General features: G+C 38.3%; 1 long non-coding RNA gene across 1 annotated transcript in view; it reads right to left on the reverse strand.

The window, feature by feature from the left end:
* Positions 1 to 1,564: 1,564 nt before the first annotated feature.
* The window catches only part of LOC128511756 (uncharacterized), an 83,853-nt gene continuing 63,769 nt past the window's right edge, over positions 1,565 to 21,648 (reverse strand). Inside the window, exons 2-3 of the long non-coding RNA XR_008356201.1 lie at positions 2,302 to 2,358; positions 1,565 to 1,712 (exon numbers count right to left, since the gene is read on the reverse strand). This is a non-coding gene — a long non-coding RNA (uncharacterized LOC128511756). The remainder of the gene's footprint in view (positions 1,713 to 2,301; positions 2,359 to 21,648) is intronic.

Here is a 21,648-nt window from a genome sequence, read left to right on the forward strand (position 1 = left end):
TATGCATATTTACCAAAAAGGAAGCATGGATCGGGAAATAATTAAGTATGAAGTACATTTCATTGAGTATTATGAGAAAATGTGCTATATGATAAGAAATTCTACTTTTCCACTAGTAATATTTTTAACTTGTTTACTTTTTAAATAGAGTAAAGGGTGAATTAAATATGCTTTTACTGCCCTTAAACTGAATTAATACCAGATTTATATGTATTAAAATGTTATAAATCATAAAGAATATATAATATAACTTAGCTTGGTGTAATTTTCAAGACAAAGATAAAAATTAGACTCGTGATCATGACTCATGAATTGTCCAGCAACGCATATAAAAAGATTCCTGCAATGTTCCTATAAATCCTAGAAAGGTCTTGTACGGTACAGTGGGTACTGTTAGAACATTGTGTACCTTAAAATAAATTAAATCTTCGTTTTACATTGCTGCAAAAAACACTATCTTTAAGAATTAAAAAAAAATAAATCATATTAACTTCACTACCTCTAAACTTACCCGTATACACTGCATGTTCAGTTTGGGAAATAATCCTCTATTTTTATTCTGAACACACAGTTCTCTCCAATTATTTTCTCCCCCTATTTGTGCCTTTCCCCAAAATTAGATGTGACTGATATTTAAAGGCATCAGTCAGAAAGCTTCAAAACACACCTCGCTGGGATATAATGCATAACGCTGTATTTTTAGATCTGCACTCCTCTGTAAATGGTGTCATTTTGCCCGGGTGAAATAGCTCATGGATGATGGTGTAGTAAAGGTTAGTCATCCGAGGGCGATGGCTGACGTCGACTTTATAGCCCTGCTCTGGTAAATAAACAGGGGTCGGGGTGTATGAGGAGACGGGATGGATGGATATACAATATTCCCACCAGGCACACACACTTCTGAATTTAGGAGAAAGAGTTTGACTTCATGTGAAGCTGTGGTGTAAATTTAAACAATGAAGAGGATAAATGAAAAAACACCAATCAAGAATCACAAATCTTGGATTTGGTTTTGGTTTATATGCTTTTATGTGGGTTTTCTTTACATCACATGAAGGTATTAACTGACCTGACCGTTCACCCTATCTGACATTAATACTCTTTAGGCCAGTGAACTCAACTCATCTCTATTTTCCCAGTGGAAAGATGTGTGGTATAAAAACAATACCACAATTAAACATGTATCAAGTTAACATCAGTTTTCAGAAGTTGAAAAAGTGACATATTTGATCATAAGGGCAAAAAAAAAAAAATTAAAAAACTAATTAGTATTATGAATAAGTGTAAAATTATTTAATACATTTTATATAATATTTGATAAAATTTTATAATATAAAATAAAAAATATATACAACAAATATATATAGAATGCACATTCTTATAAAATCATAAAATAAAATAAATACACACACAATTCATGATAAGATGGAAAAACAAAAACCTTATTAATTGCTGCACATCTTTTTTTTTTTTTACAAGAATTTAGAGGTCCAATATTTTACTAAAGCACAGGTCTCGCGCTCCCCAAAGTGTGTGTGTGTGTGTGTTCATGCTGTAGCTGATACTCTTTCAAACTCTCAATCCTCTTTCAAACATACAGTTTTAGTCTTTGCCAATGATATCCAGAGATAAGCAAAAAGTCAGTAGAGGGTCTCTTCTTATGAGGTCACAATAGGGGGAAAATTTTTTCTTCACATTTCTTGTTTGTGAGTCTAAAAAAATAAAAAGTTTGGTGACCTTTATGCATTTATTTTGCATCACAAAAGTTGCCTTTCTTCATGTAAACTTTTATAACTTCCACAACTAAAGACCTGATGGTTACTGTGAAACTCTTTTTTTACTCCACACACACACACACTACAGTTTCCTTCTCAGACTGATTCAGGGACAGCGGGTCTGTAAAACCCTTTGGCAGTAATCATAAAGGATGTCCTGTGCTTATCACAGGCTTTCCTCTTGACCACCAGATAATTTATAATCTAGTGTCTAGAGGAAAACGGGAGGTTTTCTTCCTTGTGACATCTCGGGGGTGGGGGTGGGGGTTGGACGACGGTGGAGTCACTGGCTCATCTGGTTTGATCCTTTTTTTGTGTCTGCATTCAAACTGCATTGCTTTGTGATAGATATATATATATACACTCACCTAAAGGATTATTAGGAACACCTGTTCAATTATCTAATCAACCAATCACATGGCAGTTGCTTCAATGCATTTAGTGGTGTGGTCCTGGTAAGGCCCACCGGGTACCACTCATCTCCACTACAAATAGGAAAAAGAGGCTACAATTTGCACGAGCTCACCAAAATTGGACAGTTGAAGACTGGAAAAATGTTGCCTGGTCTGATGAGTCCCGATTTCTGTTGAGACATTCAAATGGTAGAGTCAGAATTTGGCGTAAACATAATAAGAACATGGATCATCATGCTTTGTTACCACTGTGCAGGTTGGTGGTGGTGGTGTAATGGTGTGGGGGATGTTTTCTTGGCACACTTTAGGCCCTTTAGTCCCAATTGGGCATCGTTTACATGCCAAGGGCTACCTGAGCATTGTTTCTGACCATGTCCATCCCTTTATGACCACCATGTACCCATCCTCTGATGGCTACTTCCAGCAGGATAATGCACCATGTCACAAAGCTCGAATCATTTCAAATTGGTTTCTTGAACATTTCAATGAGTTCACTGTACTAAAATGGCCCCACAGTCACCAGATCTCAACCCAATAGAGCATCTTTGGGATGTGGTGGAACGGGAGCTTTGTGTGTGTGTGTGTGTGTGAGAGAGAGAGAGAGAAAGAGAGAGAGAGAGAGAGGAGCTTTTTACTTTTAGTGAGTATATAGAGATTTGTTCTCCTGGTGTCCTACTGTACACCAACATTATACACAACATGACACATTAAAAGATTGAAAATGGCACCCAAAGCCCAGAATTATTCTAATTGACTGGGGGGAAAAAACTAGTGAAAAAACAGTTATGTGACAACAATATTCAGCTTCTGGAGACCTAAACCAAATAGACTTATTTATACAGCTTTTATGGAAACGATTAATGCTCGTTTCCATAAAAATTCATCAGAACACACAGGTGGTTACTGTTTTGGTTGCAAAACAGGGGTCTAGATCTTACTCCAGGGCAGATCTTCATCCCAGAACACAAGCTAAAGAGCAGGATCCTCCTGGATGGAGTGCCAAACCTTCATGTGGCCCAAGCACACCAAATCATACACTGTGTGCAATTTGCAAACACAAATCAGTCTACACTGCATGTCTTTGGATCATGGCAAGAAACTGGAGTACTTTGAGGAAACCCACATGCAAACTCCATGCACACACACAATATGAAAGTGAGGTTCTAACCCTTAACCCTGGAGATGTGAGGCAACATGGTTAGCTTCTAAGCCATAACAATAAGTCCACCCACCTAATACTGTATTGGGTTGGTCCCCCAACTTTGCAACCAAAACAGTAGCAACCAAATCAAAACTTTGCTTCCCACTTGCACCAGTAAGCCATGGCCACCATCATGACCTTGTTGCTGGTTCAGTGGTTTTCCTTCCTTGGATCACTTTTGCTACGTCCTGACCACTGCAAACCAGGAACATCTAACATGAGCTGCAGTTTTGGAGTTGCTCTGACCCAATCGTCACAATTTAGACATTCGTACAGTAGCTACAGTTACAATATCTAGTGCCAATGGTACTGTATGTGGAAGTTGGTGGGTATATTTGGCAGTTAGTGAAGCTTTTGTCCCTGACGTTGATGTGTTGAAAAGAAAAAAAATGGGCAAATGTAAGGATTTTAGTAACTAAAAGGGCTAAATTGTCATGGCTAGACGACTGTTTCAGAGCAACTTCAAAACTGCAGCTCTTGTGCGACGTTCCTGGTCTGCAGTGGTCAGGACATACCAAAAGTAATCTAAGGAATTAAAACAATTAAAACCGGTGAACTGGCGACAGGGTTACGGGCGGCCAGGGCTCACTGATGCATGTAAGGAGTGAAGGCTGGCCCGTGTTGTCAGATACATCATAAGAGCTACTGTAGGTTAATGTCGGTTACAATATAAAGGTCTCAGAAGACAAAGGTCGTTACTGTTCTGGTGGCAATGCGGAGACCTACTCAATATTAGACGGGTGGTCATAATTATATTTTTTAACTGTTTAAATGATAAGTACTGTAGATATTTGTCTAAGGCTTTGTAACAGCCAGAGAATTCTCACAGTTATCTCACATTTTAAGTTCTCCAACATGCCTATGATTGCATAAGGTCGATGTTTTATAGGGAAGCTGTAGAACATCATGCCTGCCGATGCTACTTCTCTGGTTCTCCAAGGCATAGCTGGGATTTACAATCTCCTGATGATATGGCAATTGCTTTAAAGTTTTTATGAGAGGTTGATGTGGGTTTTTTTTTATTTCATAACCCTTACATTTAACCATAAATGGAAAAAAATGACTGTGAGCTATTAAAAAAATGGACTTGCTGGCAATTTCTTGTTGTATAAAAATAATAAAGGGCTTCATAAAGGAACATCAGTTATTAGAACATGAACTTCCATATTGTAACAGTTTTATTCCTAATAGCTGAACTGCGTCTCACTGCATCTTTTCTCTTCTATTTTTACGGCTTCAGTACAAAAAAAAAGAACATCTTTTATAATGCTTAGTGTTAACGTAATTACCGCAGTTATTTGTAATATTTAAAGGCTTCCTGATGCATCATTCATAAGACAGGGTGCGTCTGTGTGATTAGGACATAAAGTTATGACACGGGATGATGCATAAGATTAAACATTATTTTTAGTCCTGCACTCCTCTGTGATGTACCGTGTAATGCCATGGCGATGGTTAATCATCTGAGGGTGATTTACTTATTATTTAGTGACGTTCGCCATCGAACCACACTGACGCACACACACCCTACAACCCATCTGTCCTATTTCTTCACTGTAAATACTTATTTGTTTAATTCATTTATTTCTCACAATGTCTGATGAGAGGGTTTCAGACGATTCGTGATTTATTCTCTCGGTTCATTCTGAATCATTTACGCACTTCATTTCGTATCTTTTTTTAACTTCTTGTGTTTATCATCCTCTGCTTCTGATCCAGACATGCTGTTGTTTCTGTTCTTTTTTTTTCTTGTTTGTTTATGTTCCTGACAACCTGTATTTTGTCTCATGCTTAATGTATTGACTATGAGTAAAAAAACATCATGCTTTGATGTGAGTTCATTTAAGTTAATTTGACGATATGTTTTGTCTTGCTCAAGACATAATTAAATCTGTCATGTTATAAATAATTCAAAGCATCAACAGAGATTTGACTGATATCTTTTAACATCTGACGTAAATCAAGGTGAAACAAGTCAAAAAATGCATAGATAAACGTGCACACACACACACACACACACACACAGGAAAATACCTGGGAGATGCGCTACACTACAAAGTGAATGCTTAAAGCTGTATCCTGTAGCTATTATTCCTTTCCATATATGTGGAAAAAAACTGTCTTCATTAGTCAATCAGACACACACACACACACACGCAGATATGTGCACACACACGAGCTGAGCCGTCATGTCTGATTATGTAAATGCCTTTTTGGACGTGATCAGACTACCTCCATAAATCAGAGGTAAAATATTCTAAACTACATTATTATTAGCAATCTGGGAGAATTTCAGATGCAACGATCAAAACCTCATGTACACGTGCGTATGGATTGGATGTGTTTGTAATGGCCTAACAGTATTGCCTAAGCTGTACCTCATGTCACAATCGTTTTTACCCTGGAAAACTAAGAGTTAGTGCAGAGACGTGTGAACACACACTGTAACTACACAGATTTCATTCGTAATCAGAATCTATATTACATAAATAGAACCAGTTCAATGTCGTATTAGCACAAACAATCCTTAGAAGGAAACGCAGACATTTCTGTACTTACTGTATACTGTACATTTAAAGGGACTAAGGATGGCGATTTACTTTTTTTTATTTTTCCCCAAACAGAGCCACTCTAACACTAGGTATGACTGTAACTTAAATAGCAGGTTTATGTTAAAGCTCTCTTTATAGCAGTCATACACTCGGCCAAAAAACAGTATTGGGGCTGATTTATTTTTTTGGTATTCATATAATACAGAAAAAGTGCATGCAATATGGAAGTGACCAATCTCGCTTCCTGAAAAAATGTCAAGTTGCTAACTTCAGCCGTTTCGGAGAGATGATTTTATATGAGACCCGAAAATGGCCATTTTTCAGTGTTATAATAATAATTATAATAATAATTTTAAAAGCTAATTATTCATATTTCTTTATAAGTATTGATACAAAAATTTTCGTAAGCATCTAGAAGCATGTGACCTGTAAAAATTGTTGCTTAGTTTTTGTCTGTAACCACGTTAAATTCATGTTGCAATATTTTTACAATTTTTTTTTTTTTTTTCATTTTGCATTTTAGACTAATACAAGGTTTATGTCAGGCCAAATTATTAGCAAGTTTGTTACTTTTTATCTGATAAATATATAAATGTGTATACATATTTACGATATGGATCGTGAGATAAGACGCGTTAAATATTATGAAAATAGTATATACTATAAAATAGTATCCTTATCTTCTATTAATTTGTTTACGGAAATGAAAGGACATTATTGAAAAACATGATTTTATATATTATTAATGGTTAAGGTGAATTTCAAAATATGAAATAGTGCCATGAGGATTGTCTGCTTTCAAATTATGTGTAAAATTGAATATTTTGTAAGAGTAAAGTACTCATATAGATGCTTATGTATTAAGACTTATCACACACATGCACATACACATGAGAGTACTTCAAAGGCGTTGACTTCATGAATATTAGACTATTTAGATTTTTCTTCAAACATGCGTGCGCAACACACACACACACACACACACACACACAGAAACAAGTACAAACAGCCACATTGTGCATATGACTCAATATGAAATTACAAAGTCTAATCTGGTCCGTTCTACACTCTAGATAGTGTGTGTGTGGACGCGCACATGTGCATGTGTGTCCCGGGCACGACACACACCGATGCTCAACATTTGCGCCGGTATGTGCATCATGCTGCTGCCCCCCTTGGAACAGGAGGGGTGACAAAACACACTTCTTACATAACCTTTTCCATATGTGTTAGAGTTGGCTCGGCTCTAACTGCGCTGCTGCATATGTGAGACATTAGCTGTTGGCCACGAGTTGAACCATCTGATCCAAACAGTTGGGAAATAATGGCTTTTAAAACACCTCGAAAGAAACTAAGGCTCGTTAGAGTTTAAAAATGGTGAAAGTCGCCAACGAGGCATAACCACAAACCCGAATAAATCACTCTGATTAAACAAAAAACTAATTTACCTCCGGAAATCAAAGGAAACCTTTTGACTGGAGAGATGTCAGTGAAGTTCTTGGTCTATTTGTATAAATGTTTCAAATGTTCAAATGTTAGCCATTTACAGTATTATACACTTTAGCAATTTGAATATTTTGATCCTTTTTTCCTCCCTTTGGTACTTGGACACTCTCTCACTCAGTCATTCTCTTATACCTCCTATCCTGTTGAGGGTCACGGGTGGCCTGGAGCCTGTCCCAGAGGGCTCTGAGCTTTAGGTGAGGTTCACCCTGGACGGGGTCACGGCCATTGCATGGCGCAAGCACGTACACACTCACTACAGACAATTTGGAAACACCGATTAGCCTCCTCTAAATGTCGACTGTGTAGAGGAAACTCACCAAGCACTGGGAGAACATGCAAACTCCATGGAGACAGACCTGAAGGCGGGACTCAAACCCTCAAACCTGGAGCTGCGGTGCTAAACACTTTACTACAGTAATTTCAAACTCTGTACCATATTGTAGCACAGTGGTTTTGTTTATACAGTAACTCTTGAAGGTGTTGATTAATTTTCTACAGCAGCTCGGACTGTAGTGTTGTAGTGTTGGCTACAATGCAAAGTGCACATATTTTAATGCATTATTTTATCTTTATTAACAGATATTGTTTCTTTATAACACAGAGTATTGCAATGTACGGGTTGTTGCTTTTATTTGCACGGGCACTTTATGTTGTATTTTGTATTGTACTTATTTCGTTATGTTAATTATACCATAACCATGTTATGAAATGTACATCTTTATTGGTTCCCGTGTAGCATGACAAGCGACTTATTTTTGCAATATAATCATCAGAATATATTATGTAATTAAAAATGTTTAAAAAGCGTTTTTTCTTACTTGTTTTGCAGATATTCAAATTCAAATTTTATGTCACATTCACAGTCATACACAGTTTAATATGCAGTGAAATGCTTGTATGACCGCTGATGGATTAAAAATGAGAGTTTTTATATAAAGAATTAATGTATGACATAAGAGAGAAATTATACAAATGTAGAATTATAGCAAAAAAAATTACAATATGTACAAATAGTAAAATAAAATTGGGATATAGAGAAGCATGTCCAAAACAATGTGCAGAATAATGTGCAACAATAGTTTAATATTCTACAACATTAAAACATTCAACGAATTAAGGTATGTGACATGTTCCTGCCTCATTAATAAAAAATATTTACAAATTCTATTAAAAAGAACTTGAGTGAATGTGCTGGTTATAGAAGATGAACTGACACTGAGGTGATAACAGTGACTTCACTTCACATCAGGCTACAACGCACAACCCTAGCAGGAATTTTCAGGTGCGACAACATTGTGGTAAAGTTCATTTGGCAGCGGTACAGATGCTAGGATGCTATTAACATTAGCATGTTTTTAAAAGTTAGAAAGTTTTTTTTATTATTTACGGTATCTTTTTTTAATCTCTTAACTAAAATACATCCATGTAGTTCTCATCCTGATAACCGTAGGGTTTATTCCTTCCTCTTCTGCTACCATGCTAATAGCCTGAATGCATGATGTACCCTAATTACAACTATATGACAGCGTTATCCAGCGTTCCTGCAGGGGTAGTTTTATTCCGTACTTATTTTAATAATTAACTCTTAATCTCATCATCATCTTAATTTTCCCTTTAAAATCAGTACAGCCAGTTCTGTGTCCCTGAGTAAAACCTGTGTATCGGATTCTACCTGTAAGGTCGCTCCAGTTTAATGAATCCGACCAGATTGCCACCAGATAAATGTAAACTGTCATCATGTCTCTGAAATAAATATGCTCTTCCCTTTAAAATCTTAATTCTCCATAATTCCCTGAGGACTAATTAGTTCCAAGCAAATCCAAGCTTGAAATGCCATTAAACATTTATGCTTAAAGGTCAAGATACCAAATTAACATATTCACCAGGAAAGAGAGGGTTTAAATAAATCACCACTTCCACACCTAAGATATTTATCACTAGCGTGTAACACAATTTTCTGTAGGTGAAAAATAAAGCTTTGGCTAAGATATGTAAGTTTGAACATATTATGGAGGGGGGGTCGACGACATGTTGCATTGCACACGCTCTTGTTTAATTTTGTACACTGTTTTGACGATTTCCACACACTAAGGATCACACCTTTTTTTTTGTTGCTGACAGAAACTGAACACACAAAATATGTCCATGTGCTTTCCTGTTACTAGGAGGTAGAGATAGAAAAAACAACCCTAGAGTTGTCACCCAACTGGGTCAAGGATTCAGCAATTGGCCCCCAGCTGTTTTTTTCTTTTTTCTGAATTTACATTGTACAGATACTCGTGCTCCTGACACGTCTTGGCCCACCCTCCACTGAGAAATCCTGAATCTGTCCACTGTTTTTCTTTATCCACTTTAAAAAAAAGTGTAGACAGTGTGTTTTATGATGTATGAGGGGCGTTCAAGTCAAACTAGGACTTTTGATTGTGCAGAATAACAGAACACAGTTGTGAAGGTAAAGACTCCCTTTATTTCTCTATATAATCCTGCTAGTGGTGCAAGTGGTGTTGGTGGACGATCATGTGTGCTGTACATCTCTTTTACGCAACTTGGTGAAAAGTTATCTGTAAAGTTATAAGGATCAGGCATTCAACCCACTGAACGTTCACAGGAACTGCAGTAGACTCATCTTCTGTAAATGACAATCAGTTTTTATGCCTTCATTCAGAAATCTCATCACATGTTTTGGTGAACATCACAAAGTTTGATTTCCCCAAAATATGAACAAGTCCCATTCTGAGAGCTTGTTCGTAAGTCCAATTTGTTCATAAGTCCAACAAACATTGTCCAGGTGCTAGAATCCCAAACAATTGCCAAACAACAGTATATTACAGTATAGTATTATTTAAAATTGTGCCGATGATTTGTTAAAAAAATGAGCAATGCCTGCCATCTTTTCACCTCGCTCTGTTCTGTCAATTATTTTAACAAGCTTGGTGCTTCTTAGTAGTACCATTTTCATCACTGCTGCTTTTACGCTCGCTTCTCGACATCTTGGTCATGCTGTTGAGTTTTGTACATATTGTATGAGTTCACAAACGCCTGTGATTGGCTGTAGAGCTGTGATTGATGGGAGAGTACTACTGTAAGTGCCTCCCAGAACTTTGCCAATCAGCTTTCTTTAGACCCACAGCTGTATCAAAATCTGGGATTTGAAATTGCAATCTTCGGATGATAAGGTTCCTATCTTCATCATGATCATGTTCGTATCCTCGGAAGTGTGTAACCCAGATGTTTGTATGTGGGGGGACTTAATGTTATATGGAGAGAGCAAAAACAAATTGGACAGTAATAAAAAAATATATTAAAAAATAAATAAAAATAACCATTTAACTAATATATTTGAAATTGATGTTATTAAATAAATTTATTATTCATGTAACCACAAGTACTTTAAATACTATAAGTCCCTTATAAAGAACCTCTAAAGTTTTAAAGTAGAACCATCAACCGAGGCTTACATAACATTATAGAGCCGAATTTGATTAGGAGTTTCCATTTTTATAGTTATTAAACTCAATTTTTTCAATTCAATTCAATTTTATTTATATAGCGCTTTTAACAATGGTCATTGTCTCAAAGCAGCTTCACAAAGATGAAAGAAATTCACAAAAAAAACAAAAACAAATAATAATAATAATAAAAAAAATAAAATAATAATAATAATAATAAATTGTGTATGTGTGAGAAAAGTGTCTCTAGATAATAACGAGATGAATGAATGAAATTTCTCTGATGAGCAAGCCAACGGTGACGGCGTTTTTTTTACGTCATTTTAAAGATGATGTCAAAGTTTTGGATGGGAAAATAATTAAATCTACAGTCCCTAATGTGTCTTCGGCTGTTTCTTCGGGAGAAGAGTTTAAAGTGACACTTTTTATAGCAACCCCTATCCAAAGAACTCTTAAGGGAAGAGTCCTTTTACTTTATATAAAGGCATATGTAGTGGAAATGAAGCTGTACAAAGAGCCCCTAAACTTTTTAAGTAGAACCACCAAACATAGACCCACAGTACCAGTCAAAAGTTCGGACACAACTTTTAATTCCATGATCTTTCCTGATTTTTATTTCTTAAAATGAAAAGTAAAACAATGCTGAAGGTGTCCAAAATAGGCAATAATCCCATCTGTCATACTCATACTCATGTCTTCATAACGCTCTGATCTGAGGTGCTGTTTGTTAATTGGTGATTTTTGCGGCTGGTAACTCTAAATGAACTTCTCCTCTGCAGCAGAGGTTTATTCTTGGTCTTGCTTTTTGGGATGGATGTCATGAGAGCCAGTTTCATCATGGTGCTTGATGGGTTTTGCAAATGCACTTCACAATACTTTTCTTGCAAAAACAATTCCAGAACAGCTGACCTTACAGCTGACCATACTTGTTCCTTATTTCTGCCTTGGGTCAGTGTGTGTGTGTGTGTAGAGTTTGCATGTTTTTCTTGTGCTTTGTGGGTTTCCTTTAGGTACTCCGGTGTCCTCCGACAGTCCAAAGAAACACAGAGTGTGTTTAGCTGTTGCTTTGGGAGAACTTGTATGTGGAACATTACAAAAGTGCATTTCTCCTTGAGACACAGTTTAAAGTAGAACCGTAATCCTCGAATGACCTGTAACGGAAACATTCTATGGTATAAAAAGCAGACTTGCGGGGGAAAAATGCTTCATGTACTGTAGGTGCCTAAAGCGTTTGTCCGTTAGTGGGAGTGCTTAGAAATTCCATGTCGAACCTTTAAAACAGGTTCTTAAAGAAGAGATGAATAAAAGCATGACAAACGCTAAAAAAAGAAACCTTTAAACCATCTGGACTTATTTTTAATTATTTATTTGTAAAGGAGTTATTCTACAGAGTAGTGTTACGGATACGGCTGTACTAGGTACGGTGTTTGAAAGTTTAAAACTTTACTTCCTCAGTGTGTGTGTGTGTGTGTGTGTGTGTGACTTCACACCTCAGAAGGAGTTCTGGCCATTCTTGTGTGCTCTTTCTCAGGTTCAGACACACACACACACACGCACACACACACACACACACCGAATGCACTCTGATGAGCGAAAATCTCACCATCATGATCCGTCGTGATGACTCACTAAACTATGGGGGAGGAATACCTGACTCATCAGAAAGCTCCACTGGTGCCAACATTTCGTCCTGCAGCCTCTCTAACCAGTCCCACACACCGAACACACATACACACATTGCGTATATATAAGCTGTACATGCACACGTGCGCACTCCACCAACACCAACACCAACTATCCCACCAACACACACACATGGAACCTACAGATGAATAACAAGTTTGTGTTGCTCAGATCATCCACAATGGGATGAACATGAGGAACCAGGGGACACCAGAACTGTGCAGAACCGTGCAGAACCGTGCAGAACCGTGCAGATGTGTGTCTTTTTTTTTTATGTATTTAAGAGTAGAATTTGCGGGACTTGCCCTTGTCAGAAGGACGTTGCTATGGGAACAGTTCGCCAAAACAAAAACACAGCTGAGAACTCTTACTATACAAAAAACCCATACTGAAATAAGCGTGTGTGTGTAATAGAGAAGCCATGTGCATGCGTAAGAGATGTTTATAAGCACTCACAAATAAAGCACTCATTTTAAAGCATTTATTGTTACCTACATACGGGTAAAATCATTTTAAATAAGGAAGAAAAAAACTCCCTTTCTATTTGAAGGACTGCTGTTGTATCTGTGAGTGCACATTTAAGGTACTTAAGGTACCCTGTGGAACCATAAAACGTATGAAAAAGTGAATCCATTGCATTCTTTAAGGCTGTTGATCCACATTTTGATGTTAAGGGTACTTCAGGGTATTTGAACAACAAAAAAGTACCCGTACAGTACCATGTTTGTTTGTTTTGTTTTTTTTTTTACAAAATATAGTGTCCTTAAATATACAGACTACACTTGAACATAAAGAATTTCTCTAGAGTGACACTTCTGAGAAAGTATATTTTTATATATTAACATATTATTTTTTTATATATATTTTTTTTTATATATTTATTTATATAGTAAAAATACTGTCATGGTCTTAAATCATGCTCTCTGGAATCAATATCAATCATTTGTTTGGTTCTCTGGAATAACCAGTTTTACATAAAACTTCACAATAGAATGTTTTTTTTAACAGCTGGCTTTAAGTATGAACTGAAAAGACATAAAATATGTAATAAAGAAACCTTTATTAACCAGTCACTAACTTGATGAACAATGTTATGTTATTTCTGGACAAGTCACGTTCCTATCTTAACGCAGTCAATGGGTGGAACCCTTACAGATTTTACATAGAACCTTCGATTGAAGGTGTTTTAAGGAAGAATTCTTTTAACCCACCCTTTAAAGGTACTGCTCCAGTCTTAGGTCCATCTGATGTTCCTTTAAAGGTTTCATGTAGAACTTCCCTTACAACAAATTGTATTTCTTATGAAATGAGAAATTGAATTATCGACCTGCATTAAGCAAAGAAAACAGCCAATAGAATTTTTAATTTCTGAACCTAGGCCGACTAGGCTGTGTCAGGTGACTTATTGGTTAGCACTATCACCTTGCACCTCCAGAATCCTGGTTCGATTCCCACTTCTGAGTCTGTGTGCATGGAGTTTGCTTGTTCTCCACATGCTTATTGGGTTTCCTCCGGGTACTCCGGTTTCCTCCCATGCAGATTAGACTAATTGGAGTGTGTGTGGATGTGTGCGCGCACTCCAATGGATTGGCACCCTGTCTAGGGTGTACTGTCCAAAACATCATTAAAACATACAACATTGATGCTCTAGGCATTCTTAGAAAATTGAAGATCAGAAACTCTTGTGATAGAGTAACAGAGAAACCGTTTAATAGTAAAAGTATGTGTGACAAGGACTCACAGGATTGCGACCAAACAGCTGTGTGGCCATAGGAAAACCACATGTTAGTGAGACTAATCAGAAAAATACTTCAGTTGCTAGGGAACATAAAGATTAGACTTCAGAGCAATGGAAAAAGGTCATGTGGTCTGGTGATTCAGGAGAAGAAGGGAAGTTCATGAAGTCATGCACTCTCCATCATACAGAGTGACCTCTGTACACGTCTCTGGTGGCAGTGGTATGATCAGGGGTTGTCTCAGTTGGTCAGGTCTAGATTCGACATTATTATGTGGAAAACAAAATGAAGTCAGCTGACGACTGGGATGTTTTTCCTACCCTGATAGCAGGGGTATATTTCAGGACTCAGATGGTGAAGGAGTGGTTGTGAAAGCATGAGGAACTTTGCTTTCACACATGAAAACCACATGTGCCACCACATTGAGTGTCGTAATCAAAGCTAAAGATACAGTAATATTGTGAAATTCTATTTATTCCAAAACGTTCCAACGATTAAAAAAAAAAAAAAAAAAAGTTTCATTTAGTCACCTAAACGGTTAGGAGTTTCAAAGCAAAACCAAGCTGGAACCTACAGTACTGTATAAACCCCACTTGAGAAGCCATTTTCTCAGTCGTACAAGTGACCAGGAGTGACCTTCGAGAGACACACTTTACTTTGATACTGCTAAGAAAATGAAGAAATTATAAACAATTTCGCTAATATATGATGAGGAATACAGAGTGTGCCCTGTTTGTGTTGTGTGTTTTGAGTCACTCTTTATGCAACATGTATTCTACAGACTACTAAATCCTCTTTTTCTTCAACCTTCGAGGCTGAGAAGAAAAAAAACCTCCCACACACTAAAAAACTCCTACAAACAAGTTACAAGTCAGACAATAACAGAAGAAAAATGTACAAGTAGGTAAATCTATACAGTATAGTTTCCATGGAAAAAATGTAAGACACACACACACACACACACACACACACACACACACACACACACACACACACTGGTAGCTTCTAAACCTTTTTACTTTAAGGGTTATGCCAGGCAGTTGAGTTAACATTAAATGGATTTTGTCATATAAACAACCTGCAGGGGTTGCCATAAAAATGTTCCTGGTTCTTCAGTTGAAATTACACGCAGTATTAGACATCAGGATTTTCTCTCGGCCCGGAGACATGGCTCTGCTTTCCGTCTGCCCCTCCGCAGGCCTGAACGTTAGCGCAGGGTTATTAATTCACCTGCAGCACTGTCATGCCTCCTGATCCATTGCAGGTTTTTTTTTTTTTTTTCTGGTCTTATAACCCTGCATAGATGGAGTGTTTTACAGACAGACTTTACAAAACTGATTTATGTTTTATCAATTTCACATATGATTATGAAAGTAGTCCTCATGCCATTATGTAAGCAACGTGGGATCACATGTGACAAGTGAATGTGTAGGGGAAAAACTTGTGTAATATACATCAAAATGAAAATAAAGCATTTGGGATAAAAACAAATAAAATAGACAAAAAACAGGCAACGTGAGATAATAATGTAAAAATTAAATATGAATTTATAAAAAAAATATTATTCACATAGGGGACGTCATGTGAAAAACAGACAGTAAGTGTGAAATTAAATTAAATAAAATAAAATATCATAAAAAAATAAAAGAACATGGAAAAAGTAGGGAAAATTCAATTCAAATAAACTATTTATGAGCAAAACAAACAAAATATGATGTTGGTGATAATTAAAATAATAATAATAATAATAATAATAATAATAATAATTAGAAGAAGAAGAAAAAGAAAAAGAGAAAGAAGAAATAAAACCTTATTTAAAACACTCACTCACTTATCTTCTATCACGCTTTATCCTGTATTTACGGTCACGGGGACCTGGAGCCTATCCCAGCACGAGGCAGGGTACACCCTGGACAGGGTGCCAATCCATCGTAGAGCACACACACACACACTACGGGCAATTTGGAAATGCCAATTAGCCTAACCTGCATATCTTTGGACTGTGGGAGGAAACCGGAGTACCCGGAGGAAACCCACCAAGCACTGGGAGAATTACACCACCGTGCCACCACTTTTAAAACAGTGCACAAAAAATTAATTATTCATTAAAAACAGCAAGACAGCCACTAATTACCACAGACAGACAAACCACCGAGCAAAATAATTACAAGTAATGATAAATAAATGAATCATAAGTACAAATGAAAAGCAAAGAAAAAGAAAACACATGCACTACATGTGGAAAATGTATGAAATATAACACGTCTGAACGAGGTGTGAGAATCTCTCGTGTGAGTCAGGTGATTATTCAATCGAGAGATGAAACGTGTGTGACTTTTTTGTACGCGAACCTCAACCGAACTGGCATCGAATCAAGATCATAAACAAGTGAGGAGATAAATCTAATCGGATCAAACGCAAATACAGAAAGGAGACGGGGGGAAAAGAAGACATGAAAAAGATATAATAACAATTCAAAACAGAACATGGTTTCTGGGAAGCAAATCCTCTCATGGTCCAAATCAGAACAGTGTGTTTTAATGAATAATTAATGATGTTACAGCACACCGAGTCATGCCAATGTCAATATAACACTGGCCGTGATGGGAAAAGCTCAGGCTGAAGCGAACGAGCCGAGCCGAGCCAAACTCAGCCGATCCATCACACGCAGCCGTCTCACATGAAGTGCAGCAAACTTGCATCATACGCTTTATTTACCAAGCAATACTAACGTCTATTTCTGGTGGCCAGTATTGACACGAAATAATCCCTCCTGCCTGGAACGCACTTTCTGAGCAGAGCTAGTTAGCAAAATCAACAAGTCGAGACACTGCACAAGCACATGGAAATGAGTATGATGATAAATATTACTTCTCTACATGTAAAATCTCCTCACATCACATGTACTCAGTCACACACACCGAGAGAAACCTCAGCCCTCCCCCTCCCGTTCCCTACCAACCATCATTAGCGAGTGAACCATCACAGCAAAAAAACAAATCAAAGACATGCTCTCTTACCTGCTTGTTAGCTTAGCATGACCCAAGCTGCATGTTTACACCACACATAAAAGGTTGAAAACAATCCTATAACTTTTTTTTTTGTCAAATGATACAATCAAATAAACCCTTTAAAAACAAGAAAAAAAAGGGGAACCTTCTTTGCAAAACTTCTTTGCTAACTTTCCTCCCCCTCAGGATTCCAGAATTAGCTAACCTCGCTAGTCCTGTTTTGGTTTACTTTTGTTGTTTCTTCTTTCTCTTGTCATTTTGTACCAAATACATCTTTAAGCTGAAAGGATTAGTACAGGAGAGAGAATGTGAGAGAAGTCTATATTACGTGAAAGAGCCGTCTTTGGAGAGCGTTAGCACGAACTGCTAGTGTGTGCCGCCTGATGGCTTTATTTATCACGGTAAATGACTAAGGTGAGTCTCACTTGGTGAATCAGCAGGTGTCAGATCTCGGCAGCAAAGAAACAGCAAAGTTGAGTGGGCACACACACACACACACACACACACACACATATACACACACACGTACACTTTCGTATTCTCTGAGGAGCACTCCACCTTTGCTAGCGCTATGTGGGCTGATTCCAGAGGCGCCCACTGAAGAGGAATGATTCACCCAACCCTCTGTTCATGTGTGTATGAGTGTGTGTGAATGTATACGTGGTAAATAAATTGTAAAACAGTGATTAGCAACCCGCTGTCTTTCACTCTCCCTGCCCAAGCCTCAGCTCCTCTTAACATCCAGCAGCTGAACGCCCCGATCCACCCTGTCTAACCTGTCGGGCTGAGGTTGGAAGGCTCTATGAAATGTATCATGAGTAATCCTTTAATACACACTGTCTGCTTCGACACTTAGCACGTCACAGGGGGGTTGAAGTGTCTGTGGGAACGTCTCACTGTCCGGTTATCAAACTCATACTTGTCACAGGTGGACAAATCATTAGCTGGATCATTCGAAGTCCAGGAAAATTATTGAACAAAATAAAAAAAAATAAAAATAATAATTTGGACATAATTTTATAACATATTATGATGATGGATAGGTGGTTAACTGCATCAACACTAGGCCTAAGAAGTATGCTGTATAGATTCCTGTGAAGGAAATGACTGGGCCTTCTCTAAGGAAGTTGTTTTTAAAGAAGCACATTGTGTTTGATTGAAAATAAGGCTAACATTTGGCTCCGAGCTGTGGTGTTTTCTCACTTAAGAGATATTATTCAGCTTTGACCAGCATGTTTTTATTTTCCTCCAAGGTTTCACTTTATTACTAAATTAAAAAGCGGAAAAAGGGTAGTAACATTTATATCTGAGAAATCTTATAGCTTCTAAGATGTTAAAAACATTAATTTAAATTTGCAAAAGGATTAAAGATTTCCACTAAATTTCCACTAAGGGATTCCATTAGGAATTTCATGGTTGCTATAAACCATGGCCAGTACACAATAGGACCATCTTTCATAGATTACAAGATCTAGGAACCACCATCTAGGAACTTCTGTAGACCAACTAGGGTTAGTGGAGAATGGTGGCCATTGTATTTATTCCCATTTTTACAACTTATGGTAGGATCTCCGGTCAACAATCACATGCTCAATCACACATTACGGGCAATTTGGGGACACCTTCTTTGTCTTTCGGGTGTTCCCTTACAGGGGGCGCCACAGCGAATCATCTGCCTCCATCTAACCCTATCCTCTGCATTCTCTTCTCTTACACCAACTAGCTTCATGTCCTCTCTCACTGCATCCATAAATCTCCTCTTTGGTCTTCCTCTAGATCTCCTGCCTGGTAGTTCCAACCTCAGCATCCTTCTACCGATAAATTCACAATCTCTCCTCTGAACATGTCCAAACCACCTCAATCTGGCCTCTCTGACTTTATCTCCAAAACATCTAACATGGGTTGTCCCTCTGATAGACCTATTCTCGATTCTATCCATCCTTGTCACTCCCAAAGAGAACCTCAACATCTTCAGCTCTGCTACCTCTAGCTCTGCCTCCTGTCTTTTCTTCAGTGCCACTGTCTCTAAGCCGTAGAGCATTGCTGGTCTCACCACTGTCCTGGACACTTTTCTCCACCCATTCCAACCTGCCTGTACCCGCCTCTTCACCTCCTTTTTACGTTGTTTTGGACAGTTGACCCTAAGTAATTAAAATCCTGCACCTTCTTTACCTCTGCTCCCTGTAGCCTCATCGTCCCTCTTGGGTACCTCTTATTCACACACATGTATTCCGTCTTACTGCGGCTAACCTTCATTCCTCTGCTTTCCAGAGCATCAACACCACAGCTCCTCTCTTGGCACCCTGTTGTACGCTTTCCCTAAATCTACAAAGACACAATGCAACTATTTATTATCTTCTCTGTACTTCTCCACCAGCATCTTTAAAGCAAATACTGCATTTGATGTACTCTTTCTAGGCATGAAACCATATTACTGCTCACTTATGCTCACCTCTGACCTTAACCTAGCTTCCACTACTCTTTCCCACAGCTTCATTGTATGGCTCATTAGCTTTCCAGCTCTGCACATCTCCCTTGTCCATAAAAATCGGCACCAATACACTTCCCCTTCATTCCTCTGGAATCCTCTCACTCTCCAAGATTTTGTTAAACAAACTAGTCAGAAACTCTACTCCACAGGTATGTCATCAGGACCAACAGCCTTTCCACTCTTCATCCTCTTAAACGCCCTTCTCACCTCACTTTTACTAATATTTGCTACTTCTTGTTCCACAACAGTCACGTCTTCTACTCTTTGTTCTCTTTCGTTTTCCTCATTCATCAACTCCTCAAAGTACTCCTTCCATCTTCCCATTACCCTCCTGGCATCTGTCAGTACAGGTGCCATCTCTATCTTTAATCACTCTAACCTGCTACACATCCTTCCCATCTCCATCTCTCTAACCTGTACAAATCCACCTCTCCCTCCTTACTGTCCAGCCCAGCATACGCTCTTCTCACATGCTCTTTGTTTGGCCTTTGCCACCTCTTCCTTCACCTTACGCTGCATCTCCCTGTACCCCTGTCTACTCTCTTCAGTCCTCTCAGTGTCCCACTTCTTCTTAGCTAGCCTCTTTCCCTGTACACACTCCTGGACTTCCTCATTCCACCACCAATTTTCCTTGTCCACTTTTCCCTTACCTGATGATACACCAAGTACCCTCCTACCTGTCTCCCTGATCACATTGGCTGTAGTTGTCCAGTCAACTGAAAGCACCTCCTGACTACCCATAGCCTGTCTCAACTCCTCCCTGAAGACTTCACAACATTCTTTCTTTCTCAGCTTCCACCACTTTGTCCTCTGCTCTGCCTTTGTTCTCTTCACCTTCCTCACCACCAGGGTTATTTTACACACCACCATTCTGTGTTGTCTGGCTACACTCTCCCATACCAACACTTTGCAGTCACTGATCTCTTTCAGATCACAACGTCAACATAAGATGTAGTCCACCTGAGTGCTTCTTCCTCCACTCTTATATGTCACCCTATGTTCCTGCCTCTTTTGGAAGAAAGTATTTACTACTGCCATTTCCATCCTCTTTGCAAAGTCCACCACCATCTGTCCTTCTACAATCCTGTCCTGAAGACTAAAACAATTTGAACCCTGATCCTAAGCTTCTAGCCTTGCTACCTTTCCACCTGGTCTCTTGGACGCACAGTATATCCACCTTCCTTCTCTGCATCATATCAACCAACTCTCTTCCCTTCCCTGTCATAGTCCTAACATTCAAAGTCCCCACTGTGACTCCTAAACTCTTGCCTTTTCTTTTCTCTCTGCTTTCGAACACGCCTTCCTCCTCTCCTTTTTCGACCAACAGTAGCCCAATTTCCACCGGCACCCTGTAGGTCAACAGCACCAGTGGCGGTCATTGTTAACCCAGGCCGCGACCAATCCGGTATGAAAATTACATTTTTGATTCGCATCATTGATTTGGCAAACGTTTTACGTCGGATGCCCTTCCTGACACAACCCTCTGCAATTATCCAGACTTGGGACTGGCACAAGAAGACACTGGCTTGCATTACTGCCAACTCTATGTCTTACTCTGTTTCAACTTCCCTATCCTTTAAAGGCTACTTTCCAGTCCAGTCTTCCTAAAAAAAACATTGAACGCTTCCTTCCCTAATCAGTGACTCAACATTCTAAAAGACTTAAAAATTTAGATAGGTTTTTTTTTTTTTACATCTGAAACTCCTTTTATTTTATTTCTCTTTTCAGTTTCAGTGTCTGTGTCAATGAGCTACTGCCAAGTCACACGCCTCCTTGGAACAACAGAACTGAGAAACAAGCAGGGGGCTTTTCTTATATGAGGTCACAATAG

Source organism: Clarias gariepinus, chromosome 24, assembly GCF_024256425.1.
Source record: "Clarias gariepinus isolate MV-2021 ecotype Netherlands chromosome 24, CGAR_prim_01v2, whole genome shotgun sequence".
Classification (NCBI taxonomy): Eukaryota; Metazoa; Chordata; class Actinopteri; order Siluriformes; family Clariidae; genus Clarias; species Clarias gariepinus.